Genomic DNA, 25898 nt, shown 5'->3' on the forward strand with positions numbered 1-25898 from the left:
GTAAATAGATTTGTTATCTTTTTTCTTGTATTATGCAGAGAATGGGATTCTTTTCTCTCTCTTTTCATGATTCTGAAGCTTCAAATCCCTTTGCAAAAGCACAAAACCTTTCCTACAACTAAGTAAATAGAGGCCACAAATGACAGTTCCCAGTACAGACATTGATACAGACAATCTGATTGGCACTAAATTTGTGGAAAATACAAACCATCATGTCAGAAATCTGAATATGACTGAGACAATTTGGTAGATGCTGGTTTGGATACAGGAAATGTTTTTGTGTTCAAAGTCCATGTGGAAGAAACTCAGTGACTGACAGGTGATGGAGGCCCTGAGGGACTTCAAAGTCAGTGTGAGCCCAGGGCCTAAATAAGAAATCAGTGCTTGTCATTCTGGGATTGGATACATAAATGTTTCTTTTATTTCTCTGTTAGCATGTATCTACACTGATCTGTCAAAATATCTCAAGATGCCTTTTTTCCCTGTTGCCTTATTATTTTTGTAATTAACTATCATTGACTGATTTTGTGTTGTTTTAGAATTCTCTCTTCTCTTAGGGATTTTTAAAAGGCAAATCATTTTTGTTCCCAGCCCCAAAGAGAAACCAGATTATGGCAATTTCTTTTATATACACACCTACATTAGACAATGTTTCTTCTAGTTCTGCCACCTTTTTCACCATAGTCCAGGTGAACCTCAAAGCCCCCCAGAGGTTCATGAAACAATCAAACAGGGACATGCTATATTACAAAACACTCACCCTTCTCTGACTGAAACATCAAAAACATTCACACTCTATGGCTATAGCTTATATTTCCACTGTTGATCCCTGGCAGGTCATAGGGTTTGCTTTTCAGCAACGAATGTCGGGATAAGAAGTGTGATTTCAGAGAGAGCACATAACTCATGTAGCATAATAATAGGTCAGGCAGATAAATAAGCAATGGAATTTTACAGTAGTGAGTCTTCAAACTCCAGAAGATTTTGTCTCATGGCATTGCATGTTTCCAGAATGATTCTGCATCAATGAATGAAATACTGAATGATAAATTTTCAAGTGAGTTTGACAAATCAAAGGAAAAAGAGAGGGCTATCTGGACTGATGAATTAATGGAAAGATCATTTGGAAAAAGTCAGGAAATTTTACCTGTTTAGAATGGAAATGATTCACCAAGAATATCCATCATGTCATCAAATGTCTGAGCACATTCCAAGGGAAGGAAAGCATAAACAGCTTTAATAATAGATATTATTTTTGTCAGATTGATACATTTATGTTTCATTCCAAATATCTTGAATAGAATATTTTATTTACTCCTAAATATCACCATGTAATGGGTTTCAACCTTTAACAATATTTTACCAATGAGGAAATTGAAGCACTTAGAATCAATTTCATAACTTGCTCCAGAGCACTCAAAGCCAGGCAATGGCAGATCCAGAACTGGAACATTGTTGGTTGGCTTTAGATCCTGTGCAATTAACCACCAGGATCCACTGCCAATGTCTGTTTTTGGGACTTAGCTCTAGGTCCTCAATGTACACTAAGGGAGAAGCAGTTTGAGGCCCAATGCAGAAAAGACCCAGAAGACAGTGTTGCTTTCCTGCAATTGACAGGCAACCTCAGGGCAAAGAGTGTTTTCTGTCACTGGAGGGCTTGAGGCAGTGATCAAGTGATGAATTTCAGAGAGCGTAAAGGGGAGATTCCTGATTTTGTATGGAGCATGGGTTAGCTGACCATTAAAGTCCTTAAAACTTTAAATTATGGGAACCAAACCCTGAATCAGAACTGGGGTTATAGGTAACCCTAATGGTTCAGGGTTTATGCTATACAGACCTAATTTTCCAGATCATTACCTTGGCCCAAGAATTTTAAGTCTACAAAAGCTCCCCTCCCTCTTACAAACATGAACGTATTTGTGCACACAATGTTGCTCCCTGATTGCCTTTTCTTACCAGGTCCTGTAACTCCCAAAACACATTCTTAGTACCATCTTTCTCAACTTCCTCTCCACCAAATCAATGAGTCCCACAGATTTTGCTTCCTTGTTTTTCCTCTAATATTGCCACTTTGTATCATAATATGCAATCTGGACTATAACAAAAGCATCTATCAAGGTCTACCTTGCCTTGATGTCCTTCAAGCCATTCACCAAGTTACAAGCAGATTGAGTTGTTAAAAAGAAAAACTTGTGTTCTTCCTTCTAAAAATATTAGATTATTAGATTTTAAAATGGAAATTCACATTTGGTATTTTCCCTTTTTGATAGCTTCAACACCCAACTTTTTTTTGAATGCCAAATAGTTTTGCTTATGAACGAATTAATATTTTAAAAATTGTATACTGATTCTCATTCATACCATACATTTCATGTTTCTGTGATTCTGTATAAGCTACTTCCTCTTTTTGGAATGTACGTCCCTATCTTCTCTATCTGGGTAATATCTACTAAAGAATGATTCCCTTGGATAGCCAGTTCTACTCTAATTCTTCCTATTAAAGATTCATAATTTTATTAACTGTTATTCAAATAAGGACCCCTCCCTTCTCTTTTTTCCCCACTGTAGGATCCTAAAACAGTGGTAAGCACACAAGGGTAATATTCAACACTGCCCACACACATCTACAAGGGATATTTGGTAATGCCCGTAAACATTTTTTATTGTTGTTACTGGTGAGTCATATTGGTACCCAGTGAGTAGAGATAAGAGATGTTGCTTCTTTCTAATAAAAAATAGATCTGTCCCTAAATGTCAGTTGTTTTGAGGTTGAGAAACCTTGCCCTAGACAAACATCAGTTAGACTTTAGGGGAGTTGGAAATGAAAAATCATCAGGAAGAAAGGTGTGTAAGTTTCCAGGCTTCTATGGCAAAGACATCAAAATAGTTTACCTTAAACAATGGACTTTATTGGCTCACAGTTTTGAGGCTAGAAGATGTCCAAAATTGAAGCACCAGCAAGACAAAGCTTTTTCTCTAAAGTCTGTAACATTCCAGTGCTGCCTGCTAGCAATCCTTGGGGTTCCTGGGCTTCCATCTAGCTTTCATCACTGCTTCTAGTCACATGGCAATGTCCTTTCCTTTCTCTTCCAGATTTTGTTGATTTCCAGCTTCTCATGACTTTCTCTTACTAGGGTGAATTTCATCTGTTTATAAAGGGCCCCAGTAATCTGGATTAAGACCCACACCCATTCAGTTGGACTACAATTTACCAAAAATCAACATTTTTAAGGGTCTTATTTACAATGAGTTTACAACCACAGGGATGCTGATTAAATTAAGAACATATCTAAATTGAGGTACATAATTCAATCCTTGACAAAAGGCAATTATTTCCTTCATGTGACCTGTGGTCCTTTAGATTAAAGTCAGGCTTTTTAATTTATGTACCTGTTATTTTTTTCCTCATTCATTCTTCTCTTTGTGTTCCCTTTACCCTGATTATTCACAATATATACTGCAGGGCTTCAGCTTGTATCTTGTTATTCAAGGACATCTAAGTCAAAACTTTCTCATGTGGCAATGTTGAATTTCCAAAATTAATATTCTTGATAAGAGTCTAGCACACATTTTTTAGCCAAGTAACAGAGGTTGCTGTTCTGTGTTTAGATGCTAATGCTGTAGAAAAGGAGTCATACCTGAAGCAGGAATATAAACATGTATTATAATGTCCACACTTAATCTATCTGGAGGATTAGGAAGGGAAGATGGGAATAGTTTCCATCAGAATCTGAGCAAGCACACACTGATTAAAATCTTTAGTGTATTTTGGTGCAACTGATTTAGTTACACTGTGGGAGACTCCACATACATGCATCTCATAATCCTGACTCACTGAGCTATTATTAAAACATATCAGAGGACAGAGATTTATTTATTTTGTTCCTTGCCAATATCCCATGAAATTGGGGTCCAAGTAGGTTTATCTAAAGCAACCACAACCACAAGTCTTAGTTTTAATCATTAGTATAATTAGGAAATAATTTCACTATCATAAGTTAAGGAAATATAAAATTTTTAAAGTTCTTATGAGGGTGAATGATACTTAATATATATTTAATAAATGGTAGAAACCACTTTTTAAATCCCACATGCCCAATACTAGGTATTGACCTCATAAATTTTGGATAAATAAATGTGTCTTTGTTCCCTGATTGCTTCAAACATTGCTTGGAACATTGTGGATACTTAAAAAGTGTTGTTGAATAAAATAATTAGAAATCAAACTCCTAATTTGTGAGTAATAATCCTCCCTTCTGATGTGAGACAGATCTAGCTTGTCATATTGTATATTTGATAACAGAAGGATCTCTAAAGAAGAGGTTATAGAAAGGAAATTCTTGTTCATATTGGATAATTTTAAGGTAAGAAAGTAATTAATTCTCCAACATGTGACCTGAGGTGGGTTATAGGAATCCTTCCATGGCCAAGAGACAATCAAAATTGTCAGGAAAAAAACTAGAAAAACAAAGCAAAACAAACAAAAAGAATAACTAAAAAATCTTGCAAGATGGTGTGGTGAGTCATTGTGAAATTTATCTGACTTCCCAATCAGTTGTATGTCCTTATGATTTTATTAACTCTGCTTAAATGGATTCAGAAAATAAGATTTGTAATTTCTAAAACAAAATAAATGCAATGAGTAAATCATTTTATATTCTGGGATGGACATAGTTTCTTGAAGCAAAGCTAAATGCAGGTTGTAAGGAATCAGCTGGCAGGAAAATCCCCTTGGGCTATAGAGGATGACAAGGCAAGGTCAACATTTTTCTGTAAAAGGCCAAACAATGAACGATTTAAGCTTTGCTGGCCATGAAGAAAAAAGAGAGGACACATTTCCACAAAATTTTCATTGATGGAATTCAAAATATAATAATAATAATGAAAATAATAATAATAATTGAAGTAGTATATTTACTATTCAGGTCTACTAATGAAAAATATGTTTTTTTTTTTTTAAATTTGTCTTTTTTGTTTTAAGTGCTGCTCACAATTAGATCAGCAAGTTGACTGCAAATATCCAGTCATAAAAACCATTCAGAACTGGTAGGACATAAACAGCCAGCAGGATGATTTGGCTGTTCCACTACAGTTCTAAATCTATTTGGTAAAGTTTTGAAATTTCTAATTTCTAATAATTTCTTATTCAAGCAGTCCCCAGAACACATGTAGGGATACAGGACCCACAAAGGGGCAGAATGTGAAATCAGAAAATATTTGACCATCTTCATTTATCAATAGATTATGAAATGTCTTGTCATGAGTTCAGATTTTTTTGCTCATTGTGGTCTCATAATTACCTGAACAAGTTCCAAACTGACGAATACAAATGGCATAGAGAACAAAATGGGTCAGTGCAATGACAAGTGGCAGGAATCTCCACACTCTTACACATGGGTACCTGGACAATTATGGGATAAATTCTAGAACATAAAATTCCTTGGAAAAAGAAAAGCAACTTTGTATAGTGTTCTTATTAATGATTTTTAGAAATTTCAAAATTAACCTTCATATAGATTGTCAATTTCAAAAAAGAATAAAAAAATTGTTTGCTTGAACACTTAACAAAAAAACTGATTATTATCAAACAGTTTAACCTTTGATATCTGATAGATAAGAAGTGGTTTTCCTTATAATGTGCACTGAACACAGAGTGAAATATTTTTCTGTCATGGTATTTGTATATCATTTCTGTGAGTTACATTTGTGTTTCCTTTGCCCAATATTTTCCAATTTGTGTCCATCTTTTCCTTCTTGAACTTTAAATTTGATGAATAAATGTTGAAGTAATTACATTCAAAATCTTTACTCCTCAGAATTCCCAAGAGACTTTTCTATTAGCCACTGGCATTTCTTTGTAAAAGTGATTTCAGACAAACAGTGGAATTTATTACTAGTGATTTTTTTTTATCGAGTTTGTGTAAGAATTGAGTCTTCTCACTCTTGGTGTTGGATTTGTGGTGAAGGAACCATAATATATTAACACGTATGGTCTTTTATAGGTGTTTCATCTAGATATACCATTTAGGAAGAATAACTTACAGCATGTGGCTCATCTCTGCCTTTCTTCGTCAGAGAAGAGCTGTGCTGCTGCCACTGGCAAAGTCTTACTGCCCTGTGGGAAGCTCCCCCATTATTAGGATTATCCTCACTTAATGGTTAAATTGGCTTCGTTCTGGAGTTTGGTTAGCATGTCCATTCAGCTTTCCTAACAAGCCATGTTCTTACATTTAAACACTATTAAAAATACTGTTCATATTTTATCCTACAAACTACCACTTCCAGGAATAATTTATAAAATGTTCAGAGGGAGAAAGCCAGCAACTATTATTTAGTTCCCCACAGAGACTTTGAATTAATGTCTAGAAGGCACTGAAGATTGAGTATTAGAACAAAAAACCTTGGAGGAATTCGCTGATATCATGGAAATGATAATCTGAAAAATTTTTTTTTTTTTAAAGCTTTCAGTTGGAGAAGTCAAACTGAAAAGGAAAGGTAGGATGAGATACTGAAAGTACTTGTGCCCCATAGACTGAGATGTTATGTCATTTAGGTGATTACTTTTAAAAGAATAGAGGACTGGAGCAGAGGCGTGAAGCTGTACTCATCCTGTGTGCTAGGCTGATGCTAATATACACAGTATTGGTTGCAAAAGCTTTATTTGTAACAGACACTTTTTTTTTAATTCAAAGAGTCTAATAAGTACCCCAATAAATTTAATACCACAAATTAGTAAGATAATTTAGCAAGATTATAAGATATAAGGTCCATATACATGTTACTTGTAATTCTGCACACTGAAAACAAATAAATAGGAAATTAAAAAAAAAAACAAAACTGATTCTTCGATTGAAGGCAGAAACAAAAACAGTAACAGAAGATTATTTGCCCAGCAAAATTTAAAAAAAAAAAACAAGGTTTCTATATAAAAAATATTTACAAAAAATTTTAAGTGAAATTAAGCTTGTCCTAAAGAAATAGAGAGCTATGTGAGAGAAAGAAAGTGCCCCCAAAATAATTGAGGATATGCCAAAAGGACTGGAGATATAGTTGGAAGCAATATTCTATGGCTAAATTGAAGACAATTTGACCATCAAAATAATTAGGATCATAAGGAAATATATCCCATCAAATAAAATCAGAATCCATAAGTCCATATTGATATGAAGGACACAATAAATAAAGTGTAGAGGGAAAACTCTTCCTTTCAATATAATCCCAAAAAATAAATATAGAAGGAATGATGGAGGTTGAAATTCATCTGTGGAATGAAAAAATAGTAGGTGAAAGTGTGACGAAGAAATGGTTATTTACAGTGTCAGAATATTGCCCCACAGATTGCTATGAATTACAAAGAGGAAAAGATTAACTCTACAATGAAGATGCCTTCCCGTTTACCAAGAGATCAAAACTAAAATCACTAATATTAGCATAAACAGGTATCATAGTATACTGGGTTTGGAGAATATAGAAAATAAACATCATTATTCAAAACAAAACAATTTACTTGAATCTAATCATAAGGGAATTTCAAAAAACTCTTATGAGAGACATACCAGAAAATAAATCAGGAAAGAAAAAGAAAAACAGAACTGTTGCTGATTAAAGAAAACTAAAGAGACATAAAAATTAAATGTACCACATGATCTTGTATGACATTCTGGACAAAAAAAAAATGGAGTGTGGAAGTACTGATTGAAAGAGTTACCTAATTTTGAATTTGGACTGTGGATTAGGTTGTAAAAATACTGATTGAAACAGTTACCTAATTTTGAATTTGGACTGTCTAGTGTCTTGAACTTCATTGCAATACTGTGGTTGTGGACTAGATTGCCCTTCACCTTAGGAAATACACACTGAAATTTTTAGGCATAAAGAGGTATCTTGTCTCAATCATACTCATATACTGTTCAAAAATCTATCTATCTATCTATCTATCTATCTATCTATCTATCTATCTATCTATATCTATCTATCCATCTATCCTATTGTTTGTCTGTCTCCATCTCTTACATCTAACTTGTGAACCTGTCAACACTATCAAATCCCAGAGTATTTGTCACCTTTCCTGTCTTCTGTCCAAGGGAGAAATGGACTGGCTGGACATCCTGCAGCCATTGCATAAGTCTATTGTGTGAATGGCATTATGATAATCTGACTGGACAAGTAAGAAATAGTGAGTATATTAGATCCTTAATAAGATACATATGCTCATGGGGATTGGTGGTAAAATCCTATGAAAATACAAGTTCCCACTGAATCAGTAAACTTTTTAGGTAAAAATTTACTGGAGAAGGATGGGAATATTCCTATAAATTAGAGAAACTAATTAATGCATTTTTCATCTTCTACCATGAAGAAGAAATTTTGTTAGGTCTCATGAAGTTATAAAGGAAGCCTATTCCACATCTAAGAATCCTTTTTTTACTCACATAACAGGTAATTCTAAGGTCTGCCAGTTTTGAATGTGGTCAAGATAGGAAACGACTTTTAAGCAGGTACAAACAAATAGCTCTGCCTGAAGAGCCAGATGATCTGGCATATCATGTGGTATTAGATAGACATATTAGTGGTTGAAAAAGATGTCATGAGACAGTTATGACATGCCCAAATTAGTAAATCACAATGCATCAGGCTAGGTTCTGGACCATCTGCAATGGAGAGTTATAGACCTTTTGAAATAGAGCCTCTGACATGCTACTGATTCCTGTTACAGATGAAGACCCTAACCTAAAACCCAAATTGACCATATATGCAGAATTTCCCCACCAAGATCTGACACTTCTTGTAACCTCTAAGTCATAAACTCATGCATAAGATGGAAATGACTTAAGAATGCAGCACCAGAGCCCACAATCATTGAACTTGCCCTTATGATGCTTGTTACCACAAAGGAGAGTCTAAACTTGCATGTAATGGTGCCTAAGAGTCTCCCCCTGAGTACTTCTTTGTTGCTCAGATGGGCCCTCTCTCTCTCTAACTAAGCCATCGCGACAGGTGAACTTGCTGCCCTCCCTCCTACGTGGGTCTCAACTCCCAGGGGTGTAAATCTCCCTGGCAATGCAGCATATGACTCCCGGGGATGAATGTGGACCAAGCATCATGGGACTGAGAGTATCTTCTTGACCAAAAGGGGGATGCAAAATGAGACAAAATAGTTTCAGTGGCTAAGAGGTTTCAAATGGAATCGAGAGGTCACTCTGGTGGACATTCTTATGCACTATATAGATAACACCACTTAGGTTTTAATGTATTGGAATAGCTAGAAGTAAATACCTGAAACTACCAAACTCCAACCCAGCAGTCTGGACTCCTGAAGACAATTATATAATAATGTAGATTACAAGGGGTGACTGTGATTGTGAAGACCTTGTGGATCACACCCCCTTTATCTAGTGTATGGATGAGTAGAAAAATGGGGATAAAAACTAAAGGACAAATGGGGTGGGGTGGGGGGATGATTTGGGTGCTCTTTTTTCACTTTTATTTTTTATTCTTGTTCTGGTTCTTTCTGATGTAAGGAAAATGTTCAGAGATAGATTGTGGTGACGAACGCATAACTATGTTATCATACTGTGGACAGTGGATTGTATACCATGGATGATTGTATGGTGTGTGAATGTATTTCAATAAAACTGAATTTAATAAAAAATAATAATAATAATAATAAATGGCTAGGAAAAAAATAAAAAAAATGAAAAAAAAAAAGAGTGCAGCACCAGCAGGACCGGATGGCACAGCCAATTTGCATCACTTGGAAGACCTGAGCTCCATGTCATTGATCCATATGGTACCAGCACTTATGCTTCATCTCACACTTATGACCACATGAGAGACCCATTATGACAACATGACAAGATACTAAAATTAGTTCATGGATTGGTGAGTTTGATAAGGGAGAGGGTTAAAGCCTAAAATATGTGGTGGCTGCACAGAAACAATATTGGGAAACTGTAGGGGGGAAAACCTTCTCTATGAACAGAGTTTGGGCCATGTACCTGGTAATTCATTATAAATGAAAAATTAAGTGTTTCCACGTTAGAGTATATAGGGGCTTTTGAGCAAGGGCATGTATTTTGTTAGTCAAACAATGATATGGATGAGCAAGAATGGAAGATCAATCAAAAGGAAGTCATGTTAGATGCATATGGACACATATATGGCAGTGGGAAAGAAGTTGAATACTACTTTATTGCATATTAATTTCCACCAGAGGTCGTTCTCTGGAGACAAACATCATGAAAGAGACAAAATGACTTGAAATCTTGATATAGGTAGTCTCTCTTGTCAACCACCCCATTGCTGGTACATATGCTCCTGAACAGCGTAGCCAACATGGAGCCAATGCAAGGGTCCTTAGAGCATAGACTGCCATTTAACAAGCCTGACACAGCTCCACCTGCTGGCAAATGCCAAACTGCGATTAACCAAGATGGACACTGAGCCCCTGAAATGGTCCGAGTCTCAAGGAGTAAAACAGGATATCTAGTGGTAACAAGTTGATGATATTCCTCCAACCTAGGACTACTCTTGAGTATCATCAAAGCTCCAGAAGCTTCTGGAGTGTCATCTGAGGCCATAAGTGAGAATAAGACAAAGCTCATCTTCTGTCTAGATGCAATACAGCTTCCTTGCCTTCATTTCACCGATATTATTTCCAGGTGGACACTTTAATTAATCTTCTGGTCCACTATTGTCCATCTCTGAGTCTGCATCCCAGGGAATACAAACTGTGACAAGGACAAGTAAAGGAAAAAAGAAAAAAAAACACCAAAAGAAAATAATTGTGTAATATAAGTAAGTAAAAGAAACCACATAATTTTGTATGAAGAAAAAACATTATTGGAGGTGTTTTGAAAAAAAGAAAAAGAAAAAATGATATTCTGCTTGTGACGGTTTAGTTTTATTAATATTTGACTTTAGGTATCTCACAGGTCAGTGCAAAAGAAGATCCAGTTAATTATATAACAAGTGAAGCAAATATTTCTTGGTTTTGTGATCTAAAATAAATAATATCCAATGGCATTTCATAGATGTTATGTATCCCTTAGCAAAAGAAAATGCAGTTTGGAAATTATGGTAATAACATTTTAAGCATATTGACAAAATAAGGATTTGACTCTGCCTCACATTATTCTATATACAAAAACATTTTGGGAAAAAATGAATATTTTTCTGATGTTATAGACTACAAAAAAGAGAAAAAAAACTGTTTGCATCAAAGTTTAATTCATCTTTCATATTTATTTTTAAATAGAATTTTTTCTTTTTTGCTTGAAGAAGTATTGTGACAGGAAATAGGTCTAATCGATTTTATGCTGTTGAAAACCTAAAGTATCAGGTTGATAAATGTTTCTTAATGAATACATATCTATGAATTTGGGGAAGGAAATTAGGATTCATGATTCTTTAATGTATATTGATTAGTTTAACCAAAAAATTATTTAGGTCAGTAATATTGACCTATGCATGAAAGTGCTTCTAAAAATTACTAAAAAAGTAGAAAAAATATTGGTTTACTCTTCCTAGAGCTAAATAAAGTGGTGAAGGAGACTTTTTCAAAGAACATGAAACATGAAATGAAATTAGGATAATAAAACCTGTACACTACTTTCTGGCACAGAGAGAGAAAATCTTAGCTGGGAATGTTGTTATAGGAGTTGGAATAATGAAGGTGACTTGAATAAAGTCTTGTGAATAGATGAAATTACTGACAAGTTTGCATAGTTGAGGGTGAATATGACCTGAGCTATGACTTCAGGAAGCAGCAAACTCTGAAGGAATTCACTAGAAGAGAAGAGGTAGGTGCAAAATGACGAATAGTCTAAATTATTTTTGGTGATTCATTAATGAGCTAAAAATTAGCCCAATAAAAAAGAAAACAAAACTGTATTGGTTTCCTAAATGTGAGCAAAGTGAGTTATAAGTAGGTGACACCAGTTCTTCTTTCTCCTCTATGTGTGATAAACTTCACATAGCATTAATTCCCGAAGGATGTTTGTTTCCGGACTGTGCCGGTTTGAGTGTATTGTGTCCCCCAAATGCCATTATCTTTGTGGTCTTGTGTGGGGCAGGCGTTTTGGTGATGGTTGGATTTGCTTGGAATGTGCCCCACCCAGCTGTGGGCAATGATTCTGATGAGATGTTCCCATGGAGGCGTGGCCCCACCCATTCACGGTGGGCCCTTATCAGTGGAGCTATATAAATGAGCTGACTCAGAGAGAGGAGACTAACTGAGTGCAGCTGGGAGTGATGTTTTGAAGAGGAGCAAGCTTGCTAGAGAGGAACATCCTGGGAGAAAGCCGTTTTGAGGCCGGAGCTTTGGAGCAGATGCCAGCTGCCTTCCTAGCTAACAGGGGTTTTCCAGAGGCCATTGGCCATCCTCCGGTGAGGGTACCCGATTGTTGATGTGTTACCTTGGATGCTTTGTGGCCTTAAGACTGTAATTGTGTAGTGAAATAAACCCCCGTTTTATAAAAGCCTATCCATCTCTGGTGTTTTGCATTCTGCAGCATTAGCAAACTAAGACATGGACCATACAAATTTCATGCTCTTCTTTCAAAGGCAGCTAACATCTGCATTACAAATTCATTGAAAAACAGTATGGCAAGCTGAGGGTGTAGAAGTGAGTGAAATTCCAAAGAAATTGAAAATGTATCTACCTTCTGAATAAATTGCTTCTCTTCACTTCTCAGGGGAACTTATGGACAGAGCATCTTGCCTTTTCATCTTTATTTCTTATTCTTATTCTATGTCAAATTAGTGGGCTTAAACCCCATAACTGAAAGTATTTTTCATAAATTTATCTCTCAACATTGCATCAAATACCTTTGAGTTTACTAAATATATGAAAAAAAATAACTAGAAACTAGAGGGGGCAATGTCATATACAAAGATGGCATGTGCATAATTTTCTAAAACTTATTCACTATCACAAATAAAGATATACTAACTCAACCCATGTATTAAGAAAAATTTAAAGACCAAGTCATCACTATTGCTTTTATTACTTTTGTCCATACAAGAGCATACAGCATGATTTCTCACACATATGAGGCATATAACAGCTGCTTTGATGAAGGAATGAAGAAGTCATGGAGAAAGAAATAAAGGGAGGAATGGAGGAAATATTCATAAAACATACAACCACCTGGAAAGAGCTTAAAGTACAATGACTCAGAAATGTCCCATAGGATTGGTCACTCAGAATATTTCTAACTATTTCTAAATGAATTTCACAAAAATAAAAATGGGAAGAATAATATTGCAGTACATCAAAAGGCAAACACTATATGTCAAAAAGGGCTTTATGGAAACAGAATTCTTTCAAGAAATACCAGAAGGAAGCAAGAATTAGGAAGGATATTTATTTGAAGAAAATTGAATTTGCATAGTCACAGGTCTATGCAAAGAAAAAAAAAACTTGTGTGCATGAATTTCTATGTATTTAGCCTGTGGGGAAGGACAAAAGTAGAGAGTGAGGAGATTTCTGCAAGTGTGGGAATTATTTCAGGATTTTAATTTTATGGATGAACCCAAGAGGGATAATTTAATGTCTGCTGTGTCCCAAAGGGTCTTGGCTAATGGCTGGGAAAGTCCCTCATCCCGAGTTCATAACTCCTCCTCCATCTGCACACTATCATTATGGAACATAAAAACGTGTGCTAGCAGCCTTGTTCTCCAAATTGAGCTCAATAAATACCTACTTTTTCCAAGAGTCCCAGAGACATTGATATGAGTTTTGTTGGAAGATCAACACTCAAACCTGATCTAGATAACTGTGAAGGAGGAGGAGTATTTGGATTGCAGAGTATCAACTGCTATTTAAGAAGATGTACATACAGAGTTTGGTTTTGGCAGATGATCCCACCACCAAAAGGCTTTGAATTCATTGCATTAATTGAATAATACTGTAGAGAGTGGAGATAGTAAGAGAAGACATTGCAGAACACAAAAGTGTGACTATGATTCTGGGAACCCAAGAGCAGAATGGAGGTGACAAGTGGGACATATGTGACAATGAACAATATCATTCATGAATCTGGCAGGAGAAAAAATAGTTCCCAACACACATTAAGGAGTTAGCCTCATGATGCTAAAGGTCACGCAATCCCACTAAGCTTGTTCTCATTGCTCAGCTGCTTATGTAATTTCCCACCTGCCACCCAGCTACGTGAACATTCAGATGAGTCTCTCATCACAGCAGCTTAATCTGGTAATGTCAGACACTGTGATAACTCTTGAAGGATGCCTGTTCCAATTGCAAGTAACATTGGAGAAGAAACAGTTTGTTCCTCTTAGAAAGAGTCAATGATTTTTAAACAAGGGAATCATAGGATTGAGCATGGGAGCAAGCCTGCAGAAATCAGAGCACTTAGTTCACTGACTATCCTGAATGCAAGCTGGTGGTTAAAGCTTTCCACACACAGTAGAGCCACTACTGACTTCATTTTCTCACTTGCAGTTTAGCAACATAAGCAAAAATGCTTACTTTATGACTTGTATATTGCTTCAGAATGTGTAGTTAGCTAGTTAGGAACTTACTGACATGATTTGAAAACAACTTTATTGAGGGGTCTAAGAAGGAAAGAAATAACCGAAATGTACTCTTCCCAGTGTCCGATCCATTGGTGTAATGTATAGTTTGAGAATTTCATGACTCAGATGTGTAATATCAAAACTTGATGATTTTTATTAGAGGTAAACTCTCAGAGAAGACATGAGGAGTCAAGGTTTTAAAAAATTCAGTCATAAGTTAAATTGAGAAGTTACTCAATTTCCTACATTTAGTCTCTATTCCTCTCATCAATAATTTCTAATTTGTCAGATTGTGTATTATTATTAGTTCTAAATTTGAATCATTTTAAGTAACTTTCCCTTCTGCCCATTTATTTTCTTGAATTTTCTTATGGCCACTCTTAAAAATGATCCACTTTCTATGGTATTTGTATTTCATTAAAACCGATGAGGCTAAGATTTGGCTAATGGTAGCAGTGAAGTTGAACCCTAGAAACAGGTCTCTATTCTGGCTTGGTTACCCATTTCCATATCTTTTCCATATAATCCATTTCTCCAGAAAAAATTCCTCTCACCCATGCATTGCTGCTGCCCATTCTCTGGCCATTTTGAAGTTATTTCTCCCTATTCACTTTGTAATGTGAATACAATGTTTATGCTTGCTATTTTAAGCACACAGCTAGTTTTAAGGATGTCAGCTGTAAGAAATGTAGACAAAATAAAATACAGTTTTTCTAGAAATTTGGAAAATTAGTCCCTGCCCATCAAAATTTATAAATTTGAATTAATTTTTTCTAAAGACTCTTCTTTCACATTAAAAGGACAGCCAGCAGAAAGAGATGCAGATGATATAGAAAGGTATAGGTAGAGATGTAGATATAGTAGTATCTGACGACCTTGGGAATCAACTGGTATGACTTTGGGAATGTGCCTGTGCAAACTGACAGTTCATGAGTGAATGAAAATTGGGAAAAACAGATTAGAACAGGAGTAGACAGAATGTGGATGGGCTATGGAGAAATCCAAAGAAATCTGTTAAAAATACCATATCCATGCAAAAATAAACAAGTCTGATTTTTTTGTAAACAGGACTGGAAGAGAAATCACAGTAAGATAAGAAGTTTGTTGCCTTCCCCAGATGATTTGCTGGTTCAAAAGGCAGGCTACCTGCCATGAACATAGCATTTTATTATGAAACAGTGAGTGTGGATGACTCCACTGAAAGCAATGATGTGTGTTTAGTGACCTACATTTTTCCATCTATAATATAAGAAAACTGGATGATGTGATCTTAAAATTGTACCAAAATCAGACAGACTCAAGATACTGAGTTTGGATAAAAATAGGAAGGAGAAGAGACATCAGTGTTAATGGAAAAAAAAAAGTTCTACAATAGAAGCACCAAGGGAACTATGTCCAATTCCAACACTACAGTCTATGCCTTCTGTATTGACACTAGTAGGGAACCCAGGATTAGAGTCTGGATTGGGATTCCTTTCTGTGCCATGTACTTCATTGCTATTGTTGGAAATTTCTTGCTTCTGTTCATTATTAAATCTGAGCGCAGCCTGCATGAGTCCATGTACATCTTCCTAAGCATGCTGGGAGCCACGGATATTGCCCTTGGTAGCAGTATAATGCCCCAGATGCTTGGAATCTTCTGGTTCCACATGCCAGAGACCTATTTTGATTCCTGTTTGCTACAGATGTGGCTGATACACACATTTCAGTGCACAGAGTCAGGCATCCTGCTGGCCATGGCGCTGGACTGTTACGTTGCCATCTGTTATCCACTGAGATATGCCACTGTCTTCACCCGCCAGGTGGTTACCCAAATAGGAGCTGTAGTCACTCTCGGGGCTGCCATTCTAGTAACCCCATCCCTTGTACTGATAAAGTGTCGGCTTCCATTTTATCATACAATAGTTATATCCCACTCTTATTGTGAGCATATGGCCATTGTGAAACTAGCTGCAGGAAATGTCCAGGTCAACAAGATCTATGGTTTGTTTGTGGCCTTCAGTGTTGCAGGGTTTGACCTCATATTCCTTACCCTCTCCTATACCCAGATATTTATCACAGTTTTTCATTTGCCCCAGGAGGAAGCTAGATTTAAGGCATTCAATACATGCATTTTGAATGCCTCACATCTGTGTATTCCTGCAACTCTACCTCCTAGCCTTCTTTTCATTCTTCACATATAGATTTGAACCACATATCCCCCCCTTATATCCATATACGCTTTTCTAGCTTTTATTTGCTGTTCCCTCCATTTCTCAATCCCCTTGTCTATGGTATAAAGAGTAAGCAGATCCACATTCACCTGGTCAAAATGATCTGCCCATAAAATCCTCCTTGATTAATACATTCAGTTGTTTTCTTTGTGAACTGTATCCATCTTTCCAAATAAAAGACACATCAAATTATTTGAGGTTCTTGAACTTTCTATTTAATTTTTCTACAATTTCAAAGCACAGTAGGTTGTTTTCAGATCAACATATCCTATGGTAGCTGTCCTTCAGTAAGGACTTACATGCTTCCTAAATAATGAGTGCCAGAAAAGGAGAGGGGGAAAGTAATAAATATATGTCTTTCCATTTTCTTTATTTTTTAAATCACTGCTCAAGTTTTCTCTTCTATAAATGCATCTACAGAAAGACTCATGAATTACATATGTATCACAATGAAATTTACTACACCCAAGACTCTTTGCTCTGAAGTGTCCAGGTACAGAACAAAAAAGAAGTTGTTGCCTCTATTTTTCCTTGATCATCCTTCTTATTAGAGAGAATATGAACATGTGGATATTAAATATGTTTTTATGGAAAAAATCTTATTAGGTTGATGACAGAATAATGTCTAAATATTTATATATATTTTCAGAGTCATTTTGGATCTTACAGGCACAAGGAGCATTGAACTCAGGTGTTTGATTTTCACATCCACAGTTACTTCACTCCCTACACCATTCACTAATGTATTAATTCCACAAGTGTTTTCAAGAACCTAACTATTGTAAATCTTATTCTAGACAACAGTAAATGGAAGTATATTTATCATTATTGTTATTTTTCTTGGGCCTGTTGCCCTAAATTCCTGGAAGAAGAGAAGACAGACATATTAAAATTATTTGTTAGATGTGATATTAGCAAAGAGGATGAACCACTGGAATGTAAGTGAAAGAGGTCTGAAGAATGTTTTCTGTTCTGTGTGTTTGGTTTTTCAGTTAGGTAGTCGGACTCTTAAGGAATAATTTATATGTCAACAAAGCACTAATGATTCGTGCAGAGGTATATGGTTGAGGAGATTTAACTAGAGAATGTATGTTCAGAGTTCTGCAATTTCTTTGCCAGTGCGGTTTGAATTCAGGGTACAGTTCCAGAAGACAAGTTATATACAGTTGTCATCAATATCTGTGAATGCTGAACAAAATTGGTTAGACTTTATTATGAAATCTTTGATTTGTAGTGTGATAATTCTCTCTATGTGAAAGGTGGTTGTGTGTGTGTATGGTGTATTTTCACCTGGGCATGTGTCAGCACACTATTACAGTTGATAGAAACAACATGTTTCTAAATTACATAAGGCTATTATGTCATCAGTGATAAGTAGTGGTAAGTCTAAGACTTGTGATATTAAGATTGATGGGTTGTTTGTGAAGACCAGGGCTCACCGATCATTTCCTTAAAACATTATGGGAGATTTCCTTGTATGCAGATGTCCGTATTTTGTTTTCCATATTCACCACAGATGTAAGAAATACTTAAGTTTATACCATGCAGCTGGTAGATAATTTTCTGGTTCTGTGGACAGTCCTTATCAATTATCTATGTCAGGATGAATATTTTATAAATCTGGAAGCTATCATGAAGCATCATTTGAGAACTTTGTAAATAACAATATTTATGAGAAATGATGTTTAGAATATTGATTTACCAAATGGTGTTGTTTTTCTTGGATAAAATAATTTATTTATGTTAGAAATAATATAGCAAGGTAAGAAATTTCTTATAGTTCAAATTAAGGGTCAAAATGTTTTTTTTCTGTACAAACAAAACAATGAGTGATTTAGGCTTAGCTGTCCATGAATGAAAATTTGAGATGTAATGTAGTTATTCATATAGCAAAGACAAAACAGATTTCCACCCAATTTTTATTGATGTAATTAAAAATATATTAATTAAAAATATATGTAATATATATCTCCTAATGAGAAAGTAGAGGTTTTTGTTTTGTTTTTGCTTAATTGGTGCTCAAAGTTACATCAGAAAATTGTTTGCAAATGTCCAACTGTAATAACCAGTCATAACTGGTAGGCCATAAACATGCAGCAGGATGATTTGGCTGGTCCAATATAGCTCTCAATCTACTTGGTGACATTTTAAAATATTTCTAATAATTTCTAGGTCCAGCAGTCCTTGGAACACATGTAGGGATATAGGACACATGCAGGGACAGAATGTTAAACCTGAAAATATTTGACCATCTTCAATAATCAATAGTGTATGAAATGCTTAGTCATGAGTTCAGGTTGTTCACTCATTGTAGCCTTACAATTTTCTGGACCAGTTCCAAACTGAAAAATACAAATGGACTAGAGAACAAAATAGGTCCATGCAAGGACAAAGGGCAGGGGTCTCCACACTCAAACACTTGGACCTGGACAATTATGGGATAAATTCCTGAACTTAAAATTGCTTGGGGAAAGAAAATCTACTTTGTCTGGACTTCTTATTAATGATTATTAGAAATATCAAAATTATCCTCCATATACATTGCACCAATTTCAATAATGATTAAAATAGTTTGCCTGAACTTTGTTTTTAAGGGAATTTTATTGGGACATAGTCACACACCATATAATCCATCCAGTGTACGCAATCAGTGACTCACAGCATCGTCATATAGTTGTGTATTCATCACCACAATCAATTTTAGAACATTTATATTACTCCAAATAACCAAAAATAAAAATAAAATGGAGAAAGAATACCCAGATTATTCCAAAATGCTTACCCCCCCCACTATTATCTATATATATTTTGTCTTTATTTTATTAGTCATGTTCTGATACACTCCAGGGAGTGTCAGGCACAAGGTTTTCACAATCACACAGTCACACAATAAAAGCTATGTAGTTATACAATCATCATCAAAAATCAAGGCTATTGGATTACAGTTCAAAAGTTTCAGTTATTTCCTTCTAGCAATTCTAATACACTAGAAACTTAAAGGAATATCTCTATAATGCATAAGAACAACCTCCAGAATGACCTCTCAACTCTATTTGAAATGTCTTAGCCACTGAAACGATATTTCGTTTCATTTCTTTTCCTCCTTTTGGTCCAAGAATGCTTTCTCAATCCCATGATGCCAGGGCCAAACTCTGGGATTCAGGGCCCATGTTGCCTGGAAGACTTACACCCCTGGGAGACCTGTCCCATGGTGGGGTGGAGGGTTGTGAGTTATTCTTTAGAGTTGGCTAAGAGAAAGATCACCTATGAGCAACAAAAGAGGTTCTCTGGGAATGACTATTCAGCATAGTTTCAAGCTGCCTGAACTCTTAACAACACTGGTTATTGTCAAACATTTTAATCATTGACATCTGATAGATAAAAGTGGTTTTCCTTAAAATGTGCATTTAACAAAGACTGAAATATTTTCTGCCATGTATTTCTATATCTTTTCTGTTAAATACATTTGTTTCAGTCACACATTTTTTTTGTTAAATTTGTGCCCACTTTGCCTTCTTGAATTCAAAACCAGATGAATAAATATTGAAGTAATTATATTCAAGGAATTTGGTCCTCGAATTCCCAAGAGACCTTTCTGTAAGACTCCCCATTTCCTAGTAGTAGTGATTTAAGACAGGCAATGGATTTTTATTACTAGTAATTGTTGTCCTATTTGGGGCAAGAGTTGATTCTTCCCATTCTTCGTATTGGCTTTGGGAAGAGGGAGTCATAATATATTAACACTTCTGGTCCATTATGGGTCAATTTCTAAATATTCAATTTAGAGAGAATAACTTGCTGCATTTACGTCATCTCTACCTTTCTTCTTCTTGGGAGGAGCACTTTACTGCTGTTCCTGGCAGTGTCCCTACTGCCCTGTGGGAAGCCATCGAAGATCAGTGTGACCCTCGCTTGGATCTTAATTGACCTCATTTGGGAGTACATTTAGGAAGCACATCTGGATTTCCTTCTAAACCCTGTCTATACCTTTAAACTGCATTAAAAATACAGGTGTTACGTTGTCCTACTTCTACCATTTCTGTGTGTAATATTTTAAATCGTTCAGAACCCAAAGTGAAAGCCAGCAGCTGTTATCCAGTTCCCTACATAGACGGCCATCAAAGTCTAGGAGTCACTGAAGAAGCAGCATTAGAATGAAAGTTGTGAAAGACTTCACTTGTACACAGTCACTGAAATGATAATCTCAAAATGGTTTTAAAGACAATTTTAAATCCAACATATCAAACTGTAAATGAAGGGTATGATAGGGTACCTGTGCCCCATAGTCGGAGAATTTGTGTGGTTTAGGTGAAACTCTCAAATGAGTAAAGGACTGGAGCAAGAATAACAACTGTACTCATCCTGTGTGTAAGGCTGACACTACCATACCCATCACCAGTTGCAAAACCTTTAATTGTAGTAAACACAATTTTGTTATATGAAAGATTCTAAAAGAGTACACTAATAAAGTTTATTCCATGAAACGGTAAGAGAATTTAGCAAGATTATAGGATATCAGGTCCATATAACTATTACTTGTATTCTACACACTGGAAAAAATTAATTGGGAAATAAAATAAGAGTGCTTTTTCCAAAACACCTACAAACAAACACACTTAGGAAATCTTATGTATCCAATAAAATGATAAAAAACTTCAATGATTCTATACTGACAATTATGACTGACAATTATGAAACACTGTTAAGAGAAATTAGGTAAATTCTAAAGAAGTAGGACTATACAACATTCATATATTACCATCTCAATTTGTAAGATATAAGTTTATCCTTAAATTGATGAATATATTCAAAACAGTCCTGGATATAATCCTAACTAAATTTTTACGTGAGTTGAGAAGCTAATTCTATAATTTACATGAAAAGTCAAGGACCTATATCTAAAGAAATTTTCAAGTAAAGCATACATTTTGTGTACTCACATAATCTAGCATGAAGACTAATATAAAAGTATAAAAATCTAGGTGGCGTGTTATCTGCATAAGGATAAACAGGAAATTAATGAAAGTGAGCAAAGAGCCTCCATATAAAACCACTTACATACAGTGAATTGAACTGTGAAAAACTTGTCCAATGAACTCAATGAAATTGAAAAGCATTTCCAACAACTGTTACTCCAGCAAATGGTTATTCACATTGGAGAAAAAGAGACTGGACCTCTATTTCATAACATATTAAATATTTATTGAAGATAGACAATGGACCTAAAGTTTAATCAAAAAAAAGTTTCTAAGAAGAAAACATTAAAATATCCTTGTGAATTCAGGATAGGGAAAATTTTCCTGCTCAGGACACAAAAAGCAGTACCACACCATTTTATTGGTAGTTTGGACTTCAACAAATGTGTACTGTTTTAGAAAATAAATGAGCAAGAACACCACCGACTGGGAGATCGGGCACAATACACAAACTGACAAAAGACTGAATCTAAATTATACAAATATACTATACAACTCCATAAGAAAAAGACAAAAATGAAAAAAAAATGAAAATGGACAGAAATCTGGATCAGACATTTCATAGAGAAATAAATTACAGAGACACATAAAACTATGCAAGAATACAATAAAAGCCTGTCAGTGACTGAAAAAGATGAACATTTCTTATTCTATAATTCCATATTATGATGCTGTAGGAGAAGAAAAGAACCCAAAGAGAATGGTTTTCCTCTGTGGAGTTGGGATTGGCAGACATTGGCTGGGAACTGAGCGGAGTGATGTAAAAGCTGTTTACCTTGGCAGAGCTGCTGGGAACACAGTCATATCCATTTGTCAAAACACCAAAAAGGAATAATGTAAGATTTATACCTTTCATTCTAAGTATATGTTTCTTTAGAAACAAACAAAAAAGTGTATAAACAACTATTGAACATCAGATGATATGTTTGATTTTCATAGTGTTGATATTAATTAGCAATCTAAAGACTACTTTGTATTTGGCCTGAATAAATGAGCAAAATATACAGAATAAAGGGACATAGTTTTCATGCTTCTGGAGAAGGCAGTTACTTAGATGGAGAGGGTTGAGACTGGAATTAAGCTTGAAAGTTTGGATTGCTGTTGGAATTATCAGTATTAATTTATTATTTTAATAAAGGTAAGCATAAATACATACATATAAACATAATTATACAATTCTATATGAGTGTGTGTTTGGGTGTGTGTGTATGTTTATATGAATATATTTCTATCCACTCAGAGGAACCAAAATAATTGACACAATACTGGCAGTAAACAAACCTCATCCCTAGACCTTATTTCTCTATTAACTTTTTTTCATGGTAAGAGACTAAGTCTCCTGGAAAAAATGGTTAATTCCAGGGCTTGTGTTAGGAAAGTATAACATAAATTGGGATCAAAATGATGTGACAGAAAGTAAGGAAGTGCTCAAAGCATAACTGGGGATTTGTCCAATGGACCCAAGTTCTAGTTGGAAGGGGCACTCCCTGGGCAAATCAAAGGCAATTTGACCATCAAAATGAACAGGATCATAAGTTAATATAACCTATGAAATAGGTTCAGAATTCTTGAATCCATATGGATATGAAGGACACAGTAAAAACAGTGTTGACTGGAAAGTGCCTCCTTTAAATATATTTCCCAATAATAAATATAGATGTAATGATGGATGTTGAACTTCATCAGTAGAATGATAAAGCTAATAGGTAAAAGTATGACAAATGTTTATTTACACAGTCACAGAAAATAGCCCCACATTTCTTTATGAGTTGCAAATAGAATAAGAGTAACTCTATAATGACAATTTTTGGATGCCATCATTTAACATGTGATTAAAACTAGATCAATATTAGTATAAACTGGTATTATGGTATTCTTTGTATGGTGAATATAGATAGGAAAGAACATTTTTATTGAAAACAAAACAATTACATGAATCATAACATCAGGAAATATCAAGAGACCCTAATGAGGGACATTCTAGAAAATAAGATGAAGAAAGAGAAAGAAAGTCAGAACTCTTGTTAAACAAAGGAGTCTAAAGAGACATTAAAGTTGAATGCACTGAATGATCCTGGATTGCATTATGGAAATACAAAGTATAGTGAAAAAATACTTATTGAAATGCTTGTCTAATTATGAATATGGACTTCAGATTAGAGTACAGTTTCATTTGATTCTAATTCCATGGTCTTAATTGTCATACTGTGGTTATGGACCAGAATGTCTTAAATCTTAGGCACTGCACACTGAAATATTTAGGCATAAAGAGGGATTGTACCAATAGGACACAGAAAAACAAGTGCAGAGGGAGGGAGGAAGGAAGGAAGGAAGGGAAGGAAGGAAGGAAGGAAGGGAGGGAGGGGAGGGAGGGAGGGAGGGAGGGAAGGAGAGGAGGAACCTTCTTCCTTTCCTTCTTTCCTCCTTCCTCCCTTCCTTCCTCCCTTCCTTCCTTCCTTCCTTCCTTCCTTTCTCTCTCTTTCTTTCTTTCTTTATGTCTGTCTTTCTTTTTCTTTCTTTCATCTTCCTATCTACTTGCCTATCTGCCTCTCAATTCCATTATTTATCTGTCTACCCATTTACAATTATCTACATCTATTTGTGACATTCATGATCAAGCAAAATGAAGGCAAAATACTAATAATTTGCAAACCTGTGCAAATATCATAAGAGAGTTTATTGTACTATTGCTTACAAAATTAGATAGGTTTAAAATTATATTAGTATAAAATTGTTGAAAATTCATTGTTCCTCAAAAGATCCCCCACTCAGGAAGGGCACAGCTATGCACTAGGTTCATCAATCCAGAAATTTCACCACTTTTTGAAACTGGCTTCAATTTCACTATTCACATCTACTCAATCAATAAGTACTAGTGATTATCTATGAGATAATTCTCAAATATGTTCCCTCCTCTCTATCACTTAGTACTTCTTCCCTTTTGTAGACTCTCATTAGTGCTTATGTGAAATAACACGTTATACTTTCATCTTACATTCGTTGACATATTTTTAAGGAGCCGTTATTCAAAAGGTTGCTAAAGTTAGCATTCTGAAATTAAATTATATTCTGACATCATCATGTATTATATTATCTGATTTTTGGTGAGCCTTAAAATTCTCACATTTTCTTTAATCAATTAGTTGGTCATGCATCTATGTGTGGTTCCTACAATTATGCATGCTGTCACTTTTATTTTTTGTGTGTGTGCCTAGCTACTCTTCATCTATGAGAAATTTGTTAAATGTGTCCTTTAATCAGTGATATCTGCTCTTTTTTCAGACCATTTTGTCTGGCTCTCCTCCAAGGTTTCATCACAGTTGTCACTGCTTCCTGGGTCATATGTCTAATCTGTCTGCAGGCTCAAGACCTACACAGTACATCATATCCCTAAAGATAACTAAATATTTGATGATAATTAATGGAGAGAATGAACACAGGTTACAATTTATACCAAAATTTCCATGAAAACATTCATTCTTGCAATAGAATCATTTGTATGTTTTTACTAAGCACATGGAAATATGGTAGTAGGGGGTCTCGGACTCCACTTACATAATCACAATATTATTATAATCCCAGAATATTTTCACATTTACATTTGAGCTATGCTTCCTTCTTGGTCATCAAATTGAAGTAACAAATTTACTCACCAAAACCTAAAATTTCAAAACATGTATTGAAATGTATAACAAGCTGAATCTATTCAGTTGATTGAGATATAATTTACCTACCATAAAATTGACCCTGTTAAAGTCTAAAAATCTGGGGTTTATAGTATACCCACAAAGTTGTGCAACCATCAATACTTTCAAATTCCAAAACATTGGTCACCTTCCTTATCCTGTGCCCCAGAAGGGATCTGGAGCACTTACACTTCCTGCAGTCCTCACGTTAGACGATTGCATCAAAGACATCATGATAATCTGACCGGATAAGGAAAAAAGAGCTTGTACATTAAAGCCTTATTAAGATATATATGCTCATGAGGGTGGGTGGTAAAACTCTATGAAAATACAAGTGCCCACTAAAAGAGTGATCTTTTTAGGAAAACATTAACAGGAGTAGACTGGGAAACCTCCTATAAATTAAGGAAAATAGATAAGGTATTTTCTTCTCTCACCATAAAGAAGGAAAGAGAAAGTTTGGTAGTTCTCATGGAGTTAGAGAA

At 35.2% G+C, this 25898-nt stretch overlaps 1 pseudogene; it reads left to right on the forward strand.

The window, feature by feature from the left end:
- The first annotated feature begins 15929 nt into the window (after positions 1-15929).
- On the forward strand, positions 15930-16864 carry LOC119537083 (annotated as a pseudogene).
- Positions 16865-25898: the final 9034 nt, after the last annotated feature.

Source organism: Choloepus didactylus, chromosome 6 (assembly GCF_015220235.1).
Source record: "Choloepus didactylus isolate mChoDid1 chromosome 6, mChoDid1.pri, whole genome shotgun sequence".
Classification (NCBI taxonomy): domain Eukaryota; kingdom Metazoa; phylum Chordata; class Mammalia; order Pilosa; family Megalonychidae; genus Choloepus; species Choloepus didactylus.